The sequence below is a fragment of the Mytilus trossulus genome, chromosome 7, assembly GCF_036588685.1.
Source record: "Mytilus trossulus isolate FHL-02 chromosome 7, PNRI_Mtr1.1.1.hap1, whole genome shotgun sequence".
NCBI classification, from domain to species: Eukaryota; Metazoa; Mollusca; class Bivalvia; order Mytilida; family Mytilidae; genus Mytilus; species Mytilus trossulus.
The window spans coordinates 31791559-31811132 of NC_086379.1; the positions used below are offsets into that span (position 1 = coordinate 31791559).

At 30.9% G+C, this 19574-nt stretch overlaps 1 protein-coding gene across 1 annotated transcript in view; it reads right to left on the reverse strand.

Moving 5' to 3' along the window:
• Nucleotides 1–19335, reverse strand: part of LOC134724937 (guanylate cyclase 32E-like) — a 112783-nt gene extending 93448 nt beyond the window's left edge. Inside the window, exon 1 of the mRNA XM_063588323.1 lies at nt 19217–19335. The gene's annotated coding sequence lies outside the window, so the exon portion shown is untranslated. The remainder of the gene's footprint in view (nt 1–19216) is intronic.
• Between the last annotated feature and the right edge of the window lie 239 nt (nt 19336–19574).

Here is a 19574-nt window from a genome sequence, read left to right on the forward strand (position 1 = left end):
GCATCTTTCTGGAAAATATGAAATCAAAAATCAGTCCGTTGTAAGTTCCTCTTTCGAATCATTTACTTAGATTGTTTAAAAACTTTAATATTCGATTATGGAAATGAATATACCATCGACCATTCATCTGCAGTGTCATATATTTTTGTTAATCAAATGGGAGACAAATATATAAGTTTAAAAGGAAAATATCAATTTATAAATGTTCTGTATCTTCATATGTTTATATATATTTATTTATTGACTTTTTACAGGAACTACAACGATAAAATTGTTTAGAATCGTTTTTATAACTTTCCGAAATGTAAACTTCAAATTTGGTCTCTGGGTAGCATTGTCCTGTCGGCAATTATACCACAATTTCTTATGAAGAAAATTGAGGATTGAATCTGTGTTCATACTTGTCGCTAGCTAAACATCCCACTTGTTATGTCGATTACTTTGATTTTTTTTCTAAATGTTTTCACAAATTCCAATTTCACCGTACAATGCTATATTCATAGATAACTTGTATACATACAAATAGTACCTATACACTACCAAAAGGGCAAAAATTCAATGATTTACAATAAATTGTGTACATAATACAGTATCATATCATGAATGTTAAACACAAATAAACAACATCTCCAATACAATATGCATTCTCATCATCTTTACGACGCTAGCCTTCCTATATGTCTCTGAAGACAGAAAATACAATTATCACTTAATTACTGATACAGGACATTGTCAGTTACGATTTATATTGTGCATGAGTAATGTTGTTGTTGATATTCTTGCATCAAAACAAACAAATATTTCCTAAAATATTCTAAGTAATTGATACAAATTCGATGCTAATAAAGTATAGCGTGTTTATTGAAATACGAAAACTAGAAATGCGTTTGGGATTTGTCCGGAAATAATGTGCCACGATCACAATACTAATACAATATTTTCAAATCAGAATTAGCTTTCTCAAGTCATTCATTGCGTTTGTTGGAGGCAGTATATTATATATTTTATGTTAACGCATATACTAATTACTTCTTCTGATAGAATGGTATTAAATTCTCCTTTTGCGCATCATAAATGAAGGTTCATTTCAAGTTCATTCTGAAACAAAATCACCATATAAATCAAAAAGTTTTTGAGATTATCATAAATATCTAATAAGCTTGATGGCAACACATTGTCGGGTCTATTTGATAAATGAATTTCCATTTGCTCCTTACACATGTCAAAGTTATATCTTTGGGACTATGAATGACTGTATGCTGTAGTCTGAATATTACATATTTGTTTTCACTTGTAATCATTTGTATGTAATTAATGTTGATTGTTCTGCTCCTTGTGTGCGCTTTGATTAGCTAGCAATACAATATATTGAATATTTGAATTTGTTTTACAATTAGAATTTACTCGTATGGTTTACAAAAATGTTTATACTGTGTAACAGTAAACATGAAATGATATTATAAACGTCGCACCCTTGCTATTTTAAAGAAGTGAGATATCATTTTCAATCAGCGTCTAAACATGTTTATGTACCCTTTACTTTGTCCATAATAAGCGTCAATTACAAAAGAAAAAACTATTATTTTGCAATTTTTTTACCTAGATTTTAGAGCTTTAAATGTTTCTATTTACATTTTTATACAATGCAAAACATTAAAGGTAAAAAAGTAAATACCCTCGCAGCAATTGAAGTTTACAAATTCGTATGATAACCAGTGTTATATGTCGTCTCATTCAACATATTGAAGCTCCATAAAACAAATCAGAACCATTTACCAACATCAAAAGATTATTTGAATGATATGCGAAAAAAAAGTATCCAACAAAGTCGAATAACATGGATGTAAGCATTTAAGACCTTTCACCCTGAAAAAATCGTATAGTCAAATAAAGAAGGCTCCGAACATGAAAAATTGAGCAAAAGTAATCAAACGAATGTTCAACTGCCTTTTGTATGACTTAACAATGAATATGACACACATTAACCAACTACAACTCCTAACGTTGGTTAAACACATTCGGACAGGTTGGTAAGTCTTCAAACACTATTGGAACCCCCCCCAAAAAAAACCAATACAAAGGCAAGAGACATGAAGTACCTCCTAAAAGTACTAACAGATGTTACATTTACTATAAAATATTGAATATTGTTCAAATCCAAATACAACTGATATACAGATGATATTTTTCTAAACGAAAGTATCTATCCTTACACATCCAACGGATCTATTGGAATAGGTAGTATAGACATATTCGGAAGTCTGATATTAACATGTGTTCCTTTGTAATTACTGTGGATGATAAAATGCTAAAGTTGAAATTGGAGTTGAACACTTCTTTTACAAAAATAATTTTCTTTATATATTCAGTTAAAGTTCAATGATCCAAAGTTGTAAGCAGACTTTTTACAAAGTCTGTGACAAGGATTTGTTGAACTTCTACAAATGAACATGTTGTTTTTCGTGTCGTTTTGCTATTGTGTGAATGGTCATATTCTTCTTTTATAAATATGAAGATTAGTTTGCTTCTGTTTACTAACATTCTAACAAATAAACAGTAACCGACATTTTTTTGTTTCATAAATATGGCGTTTTATACATATTAATCGCCTAATTGGCAGCATTAACCGACTGATGAGGAACAAAGGGAAGTTATTGTAGTTATTTAATCAATTAATTGTGTTTAGTGCCATTCTTTGAATTATGAAGCTGCATACCTTTCAACCATACCCACACACAAAGAGTTAAAGAGAAACGAGAACTACCAAAAAGAACATACAGAATCGAAAATAAACTGGCAACACCGTAGCTAAAAAAGAAAAAAAGGCAAACAGACAAACTATAGTACACATAACACAACATACGCAACTGAAGATAAAGCACAACGAACCCCACCAAAATGTTGGAATAATGTCAGGTGCTCCGAAAACAAAGCATTTCTTACTTTACATACGACACCCGTCGTATTACTCTTATGAACTCATTAATAAGATTTAAAGTTTGTATGGCATTACATAAAAGTATATTGGTAATTGATCCCCTAACTATATATATATTACAGGCATTTTCTAAATTTAGGCATTTTGTAAAATGCCTGAAAACTTTAGGCATTTTCCAAAATGCCTGCAAGAATCACTCATTATTTATAATGACAAAATTTGCTAGGCATTAGTAGCAATAAACAAAAAAACTATGTTAATGGGACATGCTTTGGTACTTTATATGCCCTTGAATTTTTACTAGATAACATTTTTGTTCGCTTTGGGGATTCTGTATATCGGCAGATTATCGGAATTCCAATGGGGACTAACTGTGCACCACTTATTGAGGACCTTTTTTGTATTGTTATGAGTTACAATTTATGACAAAAATAAGCAAAGACCCATCGAAACAACATCTGATAAACAAATTTAATAATACTTTTAGATATTTGGATGATATTTTGGCTCTCAATAATGACGACTTCAGTATGTTTATTAATGAAATTTATCCTGTTGAACTTACTTTAAATAAAGCTAATACTAACAATGACCACTGCCCTTTCCTCGATCTTGATATCTATATCACTGACGGAAAGCTGAATACTAAAATTTATGATAAAAGGGATGATATTTCATTTCCTATCGTTAATTATCCGTTTGTAGATGGTGACGTTCCCTTGTCACCATCTTACGGTGTTTATATATCTCAACTTGTACGATTCGCTCGTGTATGTAACAATGTTTTAGATTTTAACGAGAGAAATTTATGTATTACTGAAAAATTATTATACCAGGGTTTTCGATATCACAAACTAGTCAAAACATTTACTAAATTCTATCATCGGTATAAAGACATCATTCGTAAATATAGCTCAACATGCAGACTTCTTATACGTTCAGGTATATCACATCCAATTATTTACGGAAATATTCTTTACAAAGCACAAAGGTGTCAGTATTCACCTCAGAAACTTACAAAACCTTTGAATAGACTTATTAAGAAGGGATATAATTACGATACTGTTGTCAAGTCATTAAAGATTGCATATTTTGGCGTTAATATTGAGTCACTGATAAGGTCTTTGCATCGGAACTAAACACATTTATTCTAAAAACAGTTGTTGGCATGACACGGGTTATGTTCTTCTCATATATGTTATGATGGTATGACACTAAACCCCTAACGGGAAGGATTGTGCCTGATGTTCATATGATGAAATCATAATCTTTCAGTCAGTTTAATTGAAGTCTGGAGCTGGCATGTCAGTAAACTGCTAGTAGTCTGTTGTTATTTATGTATTATTGTCATTTTGTTTATTTTCTTTGTTTACATCTTCTGACATCAGACTTGGACTTCTCTTGAACTGCATTTTAATGTGCGTATTGTTATGCGTTTTCTTTTCTACATTGGTTAGAGGTATACGGGGAGGGTTGAGATCTCACAAACATGTTTAACCCCGCCGCATTTTTGCGCCTGTCCCAAGTCAGGAGCCTCTGGCCTTTGTTAGTCTTGTATTATTTTAATTTTAGTTTCTTGTGTACAATTTGGTAATTAGTATGGCGTTCATTATCACTGAACTAGTATATATTTGTTTAGGGGCCAGATGAAGGACGCCTCCGGGTGCGGGAATTTCTCGCTACATTGAAGACCTGTTGGTGACCTTCTGCTGTTGTTTTTTTTATTTGGTCGGGTTGTTGTCTCTTTGACACATTCCCCATTTCCATTCTCATTTTTTTTTTCCAAAATGCCTAGAAAAATTGAAAGGCATTTTACAAACTGCCTGAAATTATTTCATTTCATGGAATAAAATCTAAAGAAAAACAATTGAAAGCTTTGAACACCAGAGCTGTTTTATTTGTGATAATTACTGAATTAAAAAAGAAGAGCTTAAATAATCCAGAATACAGTTTATTGTTTTACTACAATTCACACAAGCACAGAACTTGACATTGTTTTTTTTAAATTTCTTCACTGTTGGTTTCTGAAATACAGAGTGAGTACGTACTTAACATAGTTTCACTAAAAAGAACATACTCTTAGATCTGTTCATTGTTTCTTTTTGTTATCGGGATGTACGAGTACCTGGTCACGTCCACTTGCATTTTTGTCCATCTGATGAGTCAAACCGTTTTCAACTGATTTTTATATTTCGTTCTTATGTTGTTCTGTTATACCACTGTCCCAGGTTAGGGTAGGGTTGGGATCCCGCTAACATGTTTAACCTCGTCACATCATTTATGTATGTGCCTGTCCCTAGTCAGGAGCCTGTAATTCAGTGGTAGTCGTTTGTTTATGTGTTACATATTTGTTTTTCGTTAATTTTTTATATAAATAAGGCTGTTAGTTTTCTCGTTTGAATTGTTTTACATTGTAAACATCAGGGCCTTTTATAGCTGATTATGCGGTATGGGCTACGCTCATTGTTGAAGGCCGTACGGTGACCTATAGTTGTAGATGCCTGTGTCATTTTGGTCTCTTGTGAACATTGGTCTCATTAGCAATCATACCAAATCTTCTTTCCTATATATCATAAGGCATAAAAAAACATCCGATCTGTTTTTTGGAGAATAAATTAGTTCTACTAAGCCATTAGTTTTTTTCTCTGTAAGATATTGTTTTTTGTCAACTTTTGTCATATGCATCTTAATGATATCCTTCTTCTACAAATTGTCTGAAACTCAACAGGCAATTTGTGGAATTTTGCATCAAAATTTCAGTCATTTTACAAAACTAGGTATTTTTAGTCATTTGGTAAAATGTCTGGCAAGGTTAGGCATTTTCTAAATTAACTGAAAATTCAGTCATTTATACAAAATGCCTAAATTTAGGAAATGCCTGTAACATATACAATATACATAGATAACAACTGCCACATTCCTGACTTTGTTCGGGACATTTTAAGAAAATCTTGCTACATGACATTTAAAGAGAGACTTTTCCAATAACACACGCGTGTCATTACAAAGAATTGACGAGACGGTTACTGGTATAAACAGCACATATATTCAAAAAGTAAAAGCCCCAAAGTACAACACTTAATCTAATAGCCAAAGCAACACAAACCCCTTTTAAAACAAAATTAGAAGTGATCTCAGGTGGTCTGGAGTGATAAACAGATCCTGCTCTACATTTGGCATCCGTCGTATTTCTCGGGTAAGTACAAACCCGTTTATAATTCTATATGTGTAGGACACATTCGACGAAAAGTGGACAAGATTGTAGTTACTACATTTGGAACACTTCCGTTGTCATCCTTCTTTTTAAGAAATCGTAATAAAAAAACAATCGCTGGAATATCGAATCAACCTGGAAGTATATACCCCGTATGCAGGCATTGTTTGAATGTTACTACATTGAAATGGGAATTTCACAATTGGGAAGCTGAAATAATCTCTTTTGTCGTAAAGTATTGTTTTAAACCGACCATCATTGTCAATTTATAGATTAAGTCAAGATATGAGGCAGACTTAACTGTATTTGTTGTATCCTTTTTTTCTGAACATCGATGAGATAGATACGTTCCACATAGTCACCAAATTTGGAATTACTTAGTTTGAGAACATTATCACAATATCGGAAAGTGGAATTAAATTATTCTGCTTTATTCTTTTTTTTCTTCGTAAGAAATTCCTGAATGAATCAACTTCATATGAATTAATATCGGCAAGAAGAGGTGCACAGTTGGTTGTCATGGGACTGTCAATAGTTTGTTGAGACACACGTCCTCCCAAATCACAAATATGTTGTCAATAAAAATCCTTTTAATAAGATCAGGATTTTCAAATATTTTGGCCCCGAGCATTGATTGTCGAAATATGCATCTGGTGCAGAAAAATTGTACCGTTTATGTTATTTCAAATTTGTTTGGTTTTTTTAAATTCTGGAATCAAAGTGGTTCTAAACAAAGTACAATTGACCCCCCCCCCCTTTTTTTTTAGACAGCTTGTATTTACGTAGACATTTATTTATGAAACAAAGTAAGCCTGACTCTTTCATTTTTTCTTTTAGATTTGAATAAGGAAATCAATTGTTTTAATACTATCGAAAGACGAAAAAAGCTATTTAATAAGGTTTAGAAGATAAATGTGCACTTTTTAAAAATTATCCTTTCTTTCTGAAAGTTCTCAATGTACCACTTATAATACACAATATTTTGCCTTTGTTGCATGCTTATCTGTAGTATCTTTTCCCCCTCTACATGTTCGTGTTATGTTTGCTAGGATATTTGTCATATATCAGAAAAGTAGATACTTTCAAACAAATTATTTTCATACTAGATGTCGCTAGAAGATATTCTTTTGTAATTGAAATTTCCTTTTTCGTTTACACTTTTAACCCATATTAATTTTGATCAAATGACATACACAGAATTATCAAATGACCAAATTTATGAGGTCATTGTGTGATCATTTTTGACATTTTGTGTATACTGAATCGGCAAAAACTATATTAGTTCATCTGAGAATAAGATTAACACAATTTTCAATCAAAAAATGATTTAAACCACGGTTTCAAACATGAGAAAATGTGAACAATTTAATCATATCAATCATTTAAACGCTATCATCAAGTAACGGATGAAGACATACCGGTAGTTAGTAGTTATTTGGTCCATTAACTCCAGTGAATTTTCTGTTTTATAGATTTGATAGCACATTTGAAACCATTAATGACGGCCGTAATGTTAATTACATAGGATAGAGATATGTAGGAGTTCTACTGACTCTGACATTTAGTACTTTATATATATGTTTATAATCCAAATACTCTCTTTTAACTTCAGCAAAATTCTTTTTAAGATTGATTTATCTAACTATTGCACAAAATATCACGTAGGGGACAAAATTCGGTAGGAAGTGAGGGAGTACCATTTTTCAGATCACATACACAATAAATGTACATAGTCGGAAAATGTTAAAAAACAAAAGTATTTGTACGAGCTTTAGAAATAGGAGGATCAGTGGCGCTCGCCGTTCTTTCATCCTGTTTTCTTGGAGAGTTCAACTACATTTTATTATTTCGACAATGGATATATTATTAACACTGACGTGGAAAGGTAACACCCGGCCACCGAAAGCCTCATTTTTATGTGAAGCCCAGGTGGTCGTGTGGTCTAGCGGGACGGCTACAGTTCAGGCGATTTGGTGTGACGATATCTCAGTAGCATGGGGTCGAATCCCGGCGAGGGAAGAACAAAAAATTTGCGAAAGCAAATTTACAGATTTAACATTGTTGGGTTGATGTTTAGACGAGTTCTATATAATCATATATGTATATATATATTTAAGTTTAAGTTGTTTATATCTAAATAGTTGAGTCTGAATGTTCAGTTCCACAGTCTTGTTCAATGCAAAAACGTTTAAATAACAAATCTAAACTGTTATATACAAAAAAAAATGAAAACGAAAATGGGGAATGTGTCAAAAAGACGCATAGTAAATAGCGATATATGATAAAACTAGAGATATTTAACGATGTTCTTAGTAATCAAAACTGGCTTTCAAATCTAACAATTTCATTCACATTTTTTTATAATGTAAATGATGTTTTTTTTTTCAAACTAGCGCAAAAACGTCCAATTTCTGTAATTCTATCAAAATCGCGTTGATAAAGCTTTTCGTTCGTTAACCGTTCCCCAATGGTAAGACAACAGGATACATCTTTTGTAAGATTTTGACTATTATTTACAATTATAATACATGAGAAACGTTCTGAATTAAAAGAATGATGATCTAAATTACTGCTTTATTATGAAATATATTAGACAAAAAATGTATTACTACAAAAAGCTCTTACAAAGAGAGGTCTTATCTGATAGAATAAATTTATAACAGTTTAACAAGGCTTTAAAAGGAAATTGTACTGATGGAAGTTTCGTGTTAAACTAGAACAATACAACAGATTATCTTAGATTATAATTAATATACTTAAACGAAAAGAATACACTGTTTAAAGTCGAGACACTTTGAACAAACACGATTTCCCCCTTCAGTTGAAAGTATTTTAAACCTTATAGAATCATATGGAACTTCAAAATTAAAAAAAAATCAATGTGTTTTATGTCCTTTAATGGCTATATTTTCCTATAAAACAAGTGAACGTGCAGTTTCCTATAAAAGGAAAAGTTTAATTGACATTTTAGGAACGCATGAAATATAAAACGATATAAAGGCTCTAGCAATTGACGTGTTCCGCGTACTCTGTGATGATTGTTTAAAGTCATGACTTATGTACATATACTTTTTTCTGAAGAAAATTCTTTAATTTGTTCATTTTTAGAAGAAGTTTACTTTATTTTAATTGTGGAAGGAAGCAATTTCCCGACATATTTTCCGAATGCAAAGTGACCCCAGTGAGACCGATCGTAAAAATCCGGTGATCGCAATACGTATGGATGTCCTTGAAATGATTTATTATCTGATTGTACAAGTTAAACACGTGCACAATATCCATGCTTTTTGTTTCTTGTTAACAAACAGGTGACAATCGTTAAACTTTGGCTTCAAAACACGAACTTTAATAACCTGCCATATTTTCACAACATCACTGAGCGATTGAAAAAAAATTGACGATTGTACGAAATTTATGCGAAAAAAATGATAAAATCGTGCACATAAGACTAAGTTTATGATGTTTGTATGCATTAGTTAAAGAATTGAAATAACATTATTTTCACCGGTAACTCATTTATAATGACTTTGATAATGTCACGGTCTGGTTAACTTCGGAAACAAACTTGAGAGATAATCAGCTTCCGATCAACAATGACTAAATGAAATATTATTTGTCGATAATACGTTATAAATTTGTAATAAATTTAAAAAAAAACACGTGCATACAGGATTTAGTTTCATACATATGCATTTATTGGTTCAATTATTTCGATAACATTAAATGGAAAGATGATTTTAAGCTTAAATATATCTATTAACATATATGATAAAGATAGTTTACTAAAACACAATCTTCAATAATTATGTGTAAAAAATGCATTTAAGACAATATTTTGCAATCTGTTAGTCAAAATCTCGTTTATTATATTCACGACACAAGAGATGACCTAAGTAAACTGAAAGCTTCGGCCATCACATGTAAATACGAAATTTTATAAGAACAGCTTTAAATTCCTTTCAAAATTCTAATTCACTTTATCTAATTGCTTAAAATGCTCTTTTTCAGATTAAACAAAAAAACACAGCTTAGTAGAATTATGACAAAGTAACATATGTGAATAGTTATGAGTTTCTTTTTAAGAGTTGATGTGGCAAGAATATGTAATTGTTACTATAGAACTAGCTTAAGTATCTAGCAAATGGCAATGTGATAGACTGAAAACTCATTCATAAATGATTCAAATGGCATAAATAATATATCAATTATCTGAAAATGGTATAATGTATGCAATTAATTTTTTATAGTCTTATGTTTGGGTTTTTTATGCAGTTTTGTCATTTAGACATTATATCCTACTGATTACCATTTATTGAAACTTTTGCTTGACTTCTTTGTTACTAACCCATGTGAGGTTTTCTGTAAAATTTAATTCAGAGTTACTAGTATGTTATTTTGATTGGCTTCGCATGTGTCCATTTCATTGAATTATTTAAGAGAAAAAAATGCGATTACTGAAAAGTAAACAAGGGAGCCCTTAGACTCGTATCGAGACTGATTAGGGGTCTTACAAATCGTTCTTATACTGTTAAAGTGCTTGATTGTATACAAAGAAGTAAAACAGATAAAGAAAATTCGTTATTTTGTTATAGAAAGACTAAATACTTTTCAAAGAGGCAAAAGTTAACAAGAGACACACTCTTGAAAACAATAAACTATGTGACAGTGCCACATTCTGTATGTGCCTGTTTAGTTGTTTAAATAACCGGAATGCCTACACACGATTGAAACCTGGCTTGGATGAATAAGATATTTTTTCAAGCAATCTGCAATTTTCTCGTGAAAAGCCTGATACGAGATATCCATTTGATTAACTGGTCTCTTGAATGAATTTAGTTTAATATTTTCGCTTCGTTTGATGAAACAAGTTACTTATGTTTACAACCGTAAAGTATGATCGCTCTTTTAAGATGCTAACAATTTTTCCGAATAGAAAGGATCAGAACTGGACTTAGAGTGGATTTGTTAAAGATGACCGAGTCGATACATATTAAAATGATATCGTTAAGAGGTCCCAAAATGGATTGACAAAAAGCACTACACATAAGTGGTCAATAATGAGGATTTGAGTATGTTGTATAAAAAAACATAGAAAATAAGGACACAAAATACATTCAAAAAGGATGACATAAATGACATAAATGAGTTCGCATAATGAATTAAGTTAATAAACGATAAACAGGGCACATTCACTTTGAACATAAGTTGAAGGTATTTGTTCATGCTATTGCAAGGACCTCTGGTATAAATAACGAGACTCTCAGTAAACAAGTTAAGCGTAGATTTATATTGGATGATCAGTAAAAAACGGAGAAACTTTTAAAAAAAGTGTTAGAAGGTAAAGGATTTGAAGTTGGAGCTTAGAGATTGTCATTTCATTAACAGTTTTAAAGTGTTAATTCATTTACAGGATTTTTGACGGCCAGAATGAATTTTGAATTATGATCATTTTAGTTTATTCATAATTCATTTAGGTGAGATGACCAGTAAGGGGTTGAAATCGATTATGAAAACATTTTAAAGTAAGGGACTGAAAGTGAATTTAGCGAGGAGATGATCATTGAAGAGATTAGGTACGGATTTATTATTGGAAAAAAAGAAGCTCAGAGAGAAAGTATATTTATAAGTTAATACATATTGTTATCAGATAGTCAGAGGTTAAGGTATTATGAGAGATAGGTTAGTCAGAGATTAAGACTTGGAGAGAGAATGGTAATACTCGTCAAGAACAACAATTTATATATATAATAAACCAAATAATGTTGATAATTGTAACATTTGAAAACAACAATACTGAATATTAAGTAGAGCCATTGTCCTTTTGTCCTTTCCGTTTTATGTTGTTGCGTTTGATCAAATGGAATATAAGCATGCAAGGTGAAGCATAGCTAAATATAAATTAATTAAATCAAAACACAACTTTTGAAATCTGATATGAAGCCAACAATGAGACTTCTAACATCAAATTAAAAGTATCTTCTTTATGGAATTTCATTCGTTTTGCATACGTAAATAATTAACGAAAACGTGTTGCTTCGTGTCTTGTTTCAATCAAACATTTTTAACGACGTCGGACTCATGATGTAAATCTTAGAATAAATTAATGACTAATAAAGGCAACAGTGGTATACCGCTGTTCGAAATTCATAAATCGATTGAGAAAAATTAAATCCGGGTTACAAACTTAAACTGAGGGAAACACATCAAATGTAAGTGGAGAACTACGACACCACAGCATAGAAATAGAATATAACATCTCTCTGTTTGTTAGTATTTTGAACAAATGAAAACTAAGTGGTCATAAGCTCGCCCTTTTAAATAATGCTGCTTACTGCACATTTATTTAAAAAAAAAATCTTTAAGCGTTCAAACAAGTTTGAATACCTAAACATATTCTAAATGGGCCGAGTGCACATTCCATGTGCATTTTTTTAAAACCGCAAATGCAAATAAAAAAAATCCCTTTACCCGTGTCTTAATATTGATTGATTGGTTGTTGGTTGCTTAACGTCCAGTGGACCGTGTCTAAATAAGACTTACAGTGTACTCTACTGTTGGGACAACTGATATCAATATTATAGAAAAAAATATTAGCTTTAACTAAAAAAATGGACAATTTATATTAAGGGGTAATCAAATCATTTGGCCAGGGAACACAGTTATTTCGTAGTGCAATTTTTTTCGACCAAAAATGCAAATTTTAAATTGTGTTATCATCCAAATCATCAAAAAAATATTAATATTTTCTTGTTTTTTTTTCCTTTCAAATAATGAGCTTTTTGTGCTATACACTAGATTTTGTGTTCTCGTCTGCAAATTGTATGCAGGCCTTAAATTAAAGGCTTTTGGAATTTTCATAGCATTCCCTTTTTTAAGCAAATATATTTTATACATTGTGATCACTTGATATAAGTTTTGTAACTTTACGTATATTTTCCAAATATTTATGAATTTAAATACGTTTCTACTTCATGATTTTGTTTCGGTGCTATACAACAGTATTGGCAAATACAATAAATTTATTAATGCTGTTTAGTATAATATGTCTTCAAGTCACTTTTGATTTTTTTTTACATTTAATAAATAATTCTGGATTGATGTTCATAGGCGTACATTAAATATTTTGGACAATTGTGGTCCCCTTCTTCGAACACTGAAATCGCACCTGCAAAATGGCTTTAGCAAAGTTGACCTTCGCAGTTATGCGTGTGTGTTGAGATAATTAAAGATGAAATATGTAGGATGATACACCTATACAAAGAGAATTCACTTTCAGTTTTTACTTTCATGTCAGAGCAGTAAAGCATAACTTATAAATGCATACAATTGTATTGACGAATGCATTTTTGATACTACAAGTCTTTTACCTTATGCAAGTTATGAGAAAGTTCTACAAGAATTCTCCCGAATTCCGATAAATTTGAACTAGTAATATCTAATAATGAAATGTAATTTTTCGATATTAATAAATTGTTTAGACAAGGTCATAAATACTACCCAAAGTAGCTGATCCCATTTCCTTAAGACAAGGTGTAAAATAACTGATAGAAATGTGACCTTTCATCTTACGAATATATATTAAATAAATTTTTCCAGTTAATTGGGTTTTCAAAAATATCAATACAATAACGACACAAATATGAATGATATATATTTTAGTTTGAGAGAATACTTTTATATAGAAGTACACATAAACCGTTTGATAATTACTCCGATAGACGTGCTATATAACATGGAAAAACCAACGTGTTATGTTATCTTTATGGTTACGTTATATGACAGTTATACAAAAAAAATGCAAGATTGTTTGCAGTTTATATTATTTATCAAAGAATCAAAGTCTGTGACGTTCTTGAAGAATTTGATAGAAAGGTAGATTAATTGGTAGTCTTGACCATAAATTATTAACAAATAATTACATATGTAAAAACCAAAAAAAACACGACCATTTGAGCAAGATGATATTTACAGAAAATAATTCTTGAGTAATATTCCAAAAGTTACAAAACGTTTGATCAGTCGATTTTGATCGAATTCGTGTTCCACATAAACAATTTAACATATTATTATAAACCAGAGAAAAATGTCAAAAAATCTGTTTAATGCCAGCACATATTCTATTATAATAAATTAATAGATGATTGAAATGACCCGCAGATAATCAAAGATTGTAATACCGACGATTCTAAGCTATCCTTTTAAATTAGTATGAAATTGAAAAAAAATAGTTAGTTTTGCAGTCTTTAAATTGAAGCCTGTAGGTATAAGATATGATTATATTTCATGCTAAAATTTCACGTTCAAATACCATTTATCACCTATCCATTATCAGGGAAGTAGCCAACTCACTGTACTACCGCATCTGTGGTATTTAAAAGAAGCACGCTACTCAACTAGATTCTAGAATGGATACATCAAGCTTAAAAGAGAAGGAGACTGTATTGAGCAGTACAAGTTCGTAAATCGGAGGGTAAAAAATAATATCACGGGCTAAAGATAGATTGGTGTTTTTCTTTCTAAATTCCATTTGCAAATATTTCATGTTAAGGATCAGAGCAGTTGGTCTATCGAAATGGATAAAGGACTGGGAATTTGAACGTCACTGTATACAGAGTACAGGAAATAAAAGACGAAATTTTCTTTGCAACTGTCCACCTAAAGGGCATACGATACAGTTTTTGTTTTATATTGAAATTTTGATGTAAATTTGCATATAGGCTATTTTTTACCTGATGTAATTAAATATGTAATAAAAATATACCTTCATGTGCTACTTTTTATGGGAAATGAGGTATACATTTCAGATATTTGTTCAAAATTCGGATTTGTTGGCGTATTTTTCCTTTCAAAAGAATTACATAACTTTTTTGTTTATAAAGATAAACCCAATCTGTTTTTGTTTAATTATTTGTAATATCTATTCTATATAAGTATCCTATACATAAGTGTATTGTTTTCATAGATATAACTCATTTTATCGAATATTCATGAATTTCGAAGAAATAAAACGTAATTTATCGATGTAAATTTATCAAAATTAAAAAACTACTGATTTTTTTTAATGAAAATTGGGACAAATACTCTTCATATATGTAATTAAACCAAATGTAATTTTTGAAAAAGGTGTCAATGAACTTGTTTTAAAATTAAATCAGTATGAATGGTAAGAATCAGTCGAAAATGCACCTTTTTATCGATATGTCAGTTTGACGTCGTGAAAATATAATTTTAAGTTAGCAACGTCATTACCTCCCCTGTAACTGTATCGTTTGTCCTTAAGTTCTGTTGCAAGGTTAGTTTAACAAATAATACTGGATATTTCTTTCACTACAAAAGGTCTCGGATGTAAAATGATGAACTTCCGTAAGGCGTGCAAAATATACGTTTGCAAGAAGTCTATCTGACTAAGAAATAACATATGACAAAGAGTTAAATCAGAGTATATAAAAGAAAACATAGAAAACTGGATGTTGAGTGACACAACCCACAATAAGGACTCAGACACGCCTTAAAGTTCAGAAGTTCTAGACCTGTTTAGTTCTTGGTTCGCATGTATTTAACTGCCTTGTGCTTTTCTGTATTTAGATGTATAACTGATACGAAACAATAGACGACTTTCGAGTTCATCCGTCACCGGAAAAAAAACCTCGTCAATTATGCGCGTCTTTATGACGTCATTTACCAGATAGAGGGGGTCGCCTGTATCCCTGCACTTTTTACGTTCATCAAGCGTATTAGTGATCGTCATTGTGCAGAATAAACTAGAAGTAATGGTTGTTCTGAAGGTCTTTAATGACAATTCCCTAATGACAGCAGTGCTAATTGTCAATTTTGAGAATTCAATTTGCCGAATAATTCGTACAATATAGATTTAAAGTTTTCCAACCACTCGCTCAACCTTTGAATGGAAGTGACGACGTCCCTAAACGCACAAATGACGTTCACTAAAACCAGAGTTTTTGCCGGAAATACATCGAACTCGAAAGTTGTCTATTAGCACAGCATTAATTTTAAAATCCTTGGAAATAGAAAAAAATGTTTGCCTCTTATTTTTTTTCTATTTATGAATTGACTTTCATTCTATTTTATATAGTTACATGGTTCTTCTTAACTTATAAGAAAATAGAAGGTAGTAATACGATAACCAGTCAGTTAATAACACAGATAATGACTGTTTACATTACAGTATCGTAACTGTATTATTAGGTACAGTTTTAATTACTAATTAGTTAATGCGTTTAGCATGTTATGCCAGAACTGTTCGCAAAAGTTGAGAATGATTTTTATAACGTACTTTCAACTTTTGCTGTTATGGTTGATATGCTCAAACAGATATTGAATTTTATATTCTGTATCGCTTCAATTACTTACATATGTAAACACTAAGAAAAATCTAAATAAAAGTTTCATCCAAACAATTTAATTACAACTCAATCAATAAATCTAAATCTGTGGCGAAAGATGTTAAAAAAAATCTCTTAAAATGCACATGATAAAGAAATAGAAATATTTTGACAGTAAAAACTATTAACCCTATTGGATGTGGATAAAAATAGCCTCTATTTCTGTCTATTTTATCCGTTTGCCATGATTATAAAGTAAAATAAAAAAAGTACTGAACTCCGAGGAAAATTCATAACGGAAAGACCCTAAGCCGGTTTGTTATTTGTATTATTTGTATTCATCATGCATAAAGCTACCAAGTTAATGATGCCCTCGTGGAATAATCCACCAGCAGTAAAGTTTCCTCTAGGAAGAAACTTGACATCGACTTGGCTGTTGTAAAAAGTAAAATCACAAAAACCCCGTGGAAAAGTCATAACGGAAAGTCCCTACGCCGGTTGTTCTTTGTATTATTTGTATTAATCATGCATAAGCTACCAAGTTAATTATGTGATAAATCCTCTCTAAGATTAGCGTGTAGTGACGTATCGTTGACTGATATGCTCTAATATAATAATAATCTTTTACAGTAGTTCGTGCATATATATATATACAACCTGTGATCAATTTTATTTGGCAATCGCCAATGGCAGTCAGCAGGGTTAAAGAACATCAGTTGTTCGACCTGTTAGTCAAATGCGTTTTGTTTAAATATACTTTTTCACTCTTTTGGTCTTTTGGAAAATGTTGTTTGTGCTGTTTTTAGACCCTTCTACAACGAAATTTGTTTGACATGCACACGTATAAAAATTGCGGTTTTTATCCAACGCAGTCATAGGTTTGAACGTAGTTTTCAATTTAGACTCGTTTATATTTTTTGTTTGGGCATGTATCATATTTTCCCTCCGGTTTATATGATCCGTTCATCCTATATATTGACTCTTAAAATTCAAGAGTTAATCTAAAAATGAGGGTACTTTCTCTAAAAATGAGGGTGCTTTTTATATGGCCTTCCAAATACCGTTTCGATCCCTAACATCACTGAAGAGACATTTATTGTCGAAATCCGGATATGGTGTACTAAAGAAATATTGACACCGAATGTTTGTGGCACAACATCCTGTCCACAAGTTAACACATTTTTTTTTCTTTCTGTGACGTATTAAATTTATAATAAGATCCATTTTGTTACAACCTGTGATCAATTTTATTTGGCAATCGCCAATGGCAGTCAGCAGGGTTAAAGAACATCAGTTGTTCGACCTGTTAGTCAAATGCGTTTTGTTTAAATATACTTTTTCACTCTTTTGGTCTTTTGGAAAATGTTGTTTGTGCTGTTTTTAGACCCTTCTACAACGAAATTTGTTTGACATGCACACGTATAAAAATTGCGGTTTTTATCCAACGCAGTCATAGGTTTGAACGTAGTTTTCAATTTAGACTCGTTTATATATATATATATATATATATATATATATCTTATATTGTGTGTTTTAAGTAAATATATGAAAATCTAGAATAATACTGATGTATAAGTTTATGGTATCAATATCAGTTTATAATGTATTGGTATACATAGAATTGGCTTATGACTTGTTACATGAATCTTTATTTCATTTATATGTTGTTTTAATATTATTGTATTTGGATCACGCTTCTATTGTGCTCTTTCCAATAAAATATTGAATTGAATTGAATATAATTGTACTTGTGGATCAGGATCTTACCAACTTTCCAGCGAACCTGAAATCAAATCTGTTTTGTGTGGTACCTGTTTAGACTTGTTTCCTTAGTTTTAACAGTTTTTTGTCGATGTTCATTCCACGCACGCGTTTTTCTTAATTCGAAATTTAAATAACGTACTTGTCCTTAATATTTCGTTCAAATTCATTAACAATATTAAATTATTTTTTATCATAATGACAATATTGCAGTACTAATATTTTAACTCTAATTAATGTCTAATTATCTCATGTACAAAAGGCAAAATATCAGAGTTAATAGTATAGTATCAGAGAAATTTCAATTGATGTCCATCACTGGAAAAATATATTGAATTCTAGAAAATACTTACCAAAAGTGTTCACACAATGGACTTTAACGCATTGGCAAAAGTGTGCAAAACGAAATGTTTAAAATGTATCCAAAACCAGTCAGATCGAATCTTTTTTTTTGTTCTAAAATTTGATATGCAACACTATTTGAACCCACTATATATCTTTTTTTTCAAATCTGAATGTAAATGTTATTTATCTCTGCGGAAAATACTTTTACCAATCATAAATGATTTGTTACTTTATGTATCCGTTCTTAGTATTTAATATATATATATTAAAATACTATTTAAAAATATTATGTTTTAAAATATACATGTTTATCTCTTCAAGTCTCGCTTAATTTTTTTTTTTGGCGCGTCTATATATTGTGTTCTGTTATGAATATATAGTAACATGCAGATGGCTTCATTAATTGTTCCATATGTTTTTTCTTTCGCAAAATAAGTCATTTGCAGTTCTCACCAGGCCAGAATATAAATATCTGGTTATATTCCCAAAACAGTTTCCAAATTGTGCTTTTAAGAATACTCTACAAATAGTATTTACTGAACATTCAATAATTTAGTGTAAACGTTCAAAAAGAAAAAAAGTGGTCTTTCTACATACAATGAATCAAAATCTTACCTTATTCCTTCCTTACAAAGTATAAACCATCCATACTGATCATTGTTTTGAATGAATTAAAACAGTCTACGCAAAGCAAGCATATGTTATCATTAAAACAACAAAAGCAGCATTAAGAATGGTCGGAATAAAACTATCAGTGAAAAACTAAACCGATAACAGCATTAGGTTAATGCATATTTATATATTAAGTTACTTAGATATTATGTTCTGTTGATTAGTATATATTGAACACGTGTGATTTATGTTCTGAAATTGTGCTAATTGAACTTATTAGAGCTAATCCGAAGCTATCAATACTATAGGTAACAATATGAAGCGGATTCGTACTACGTTAAAATAAATGCAATATTGATGT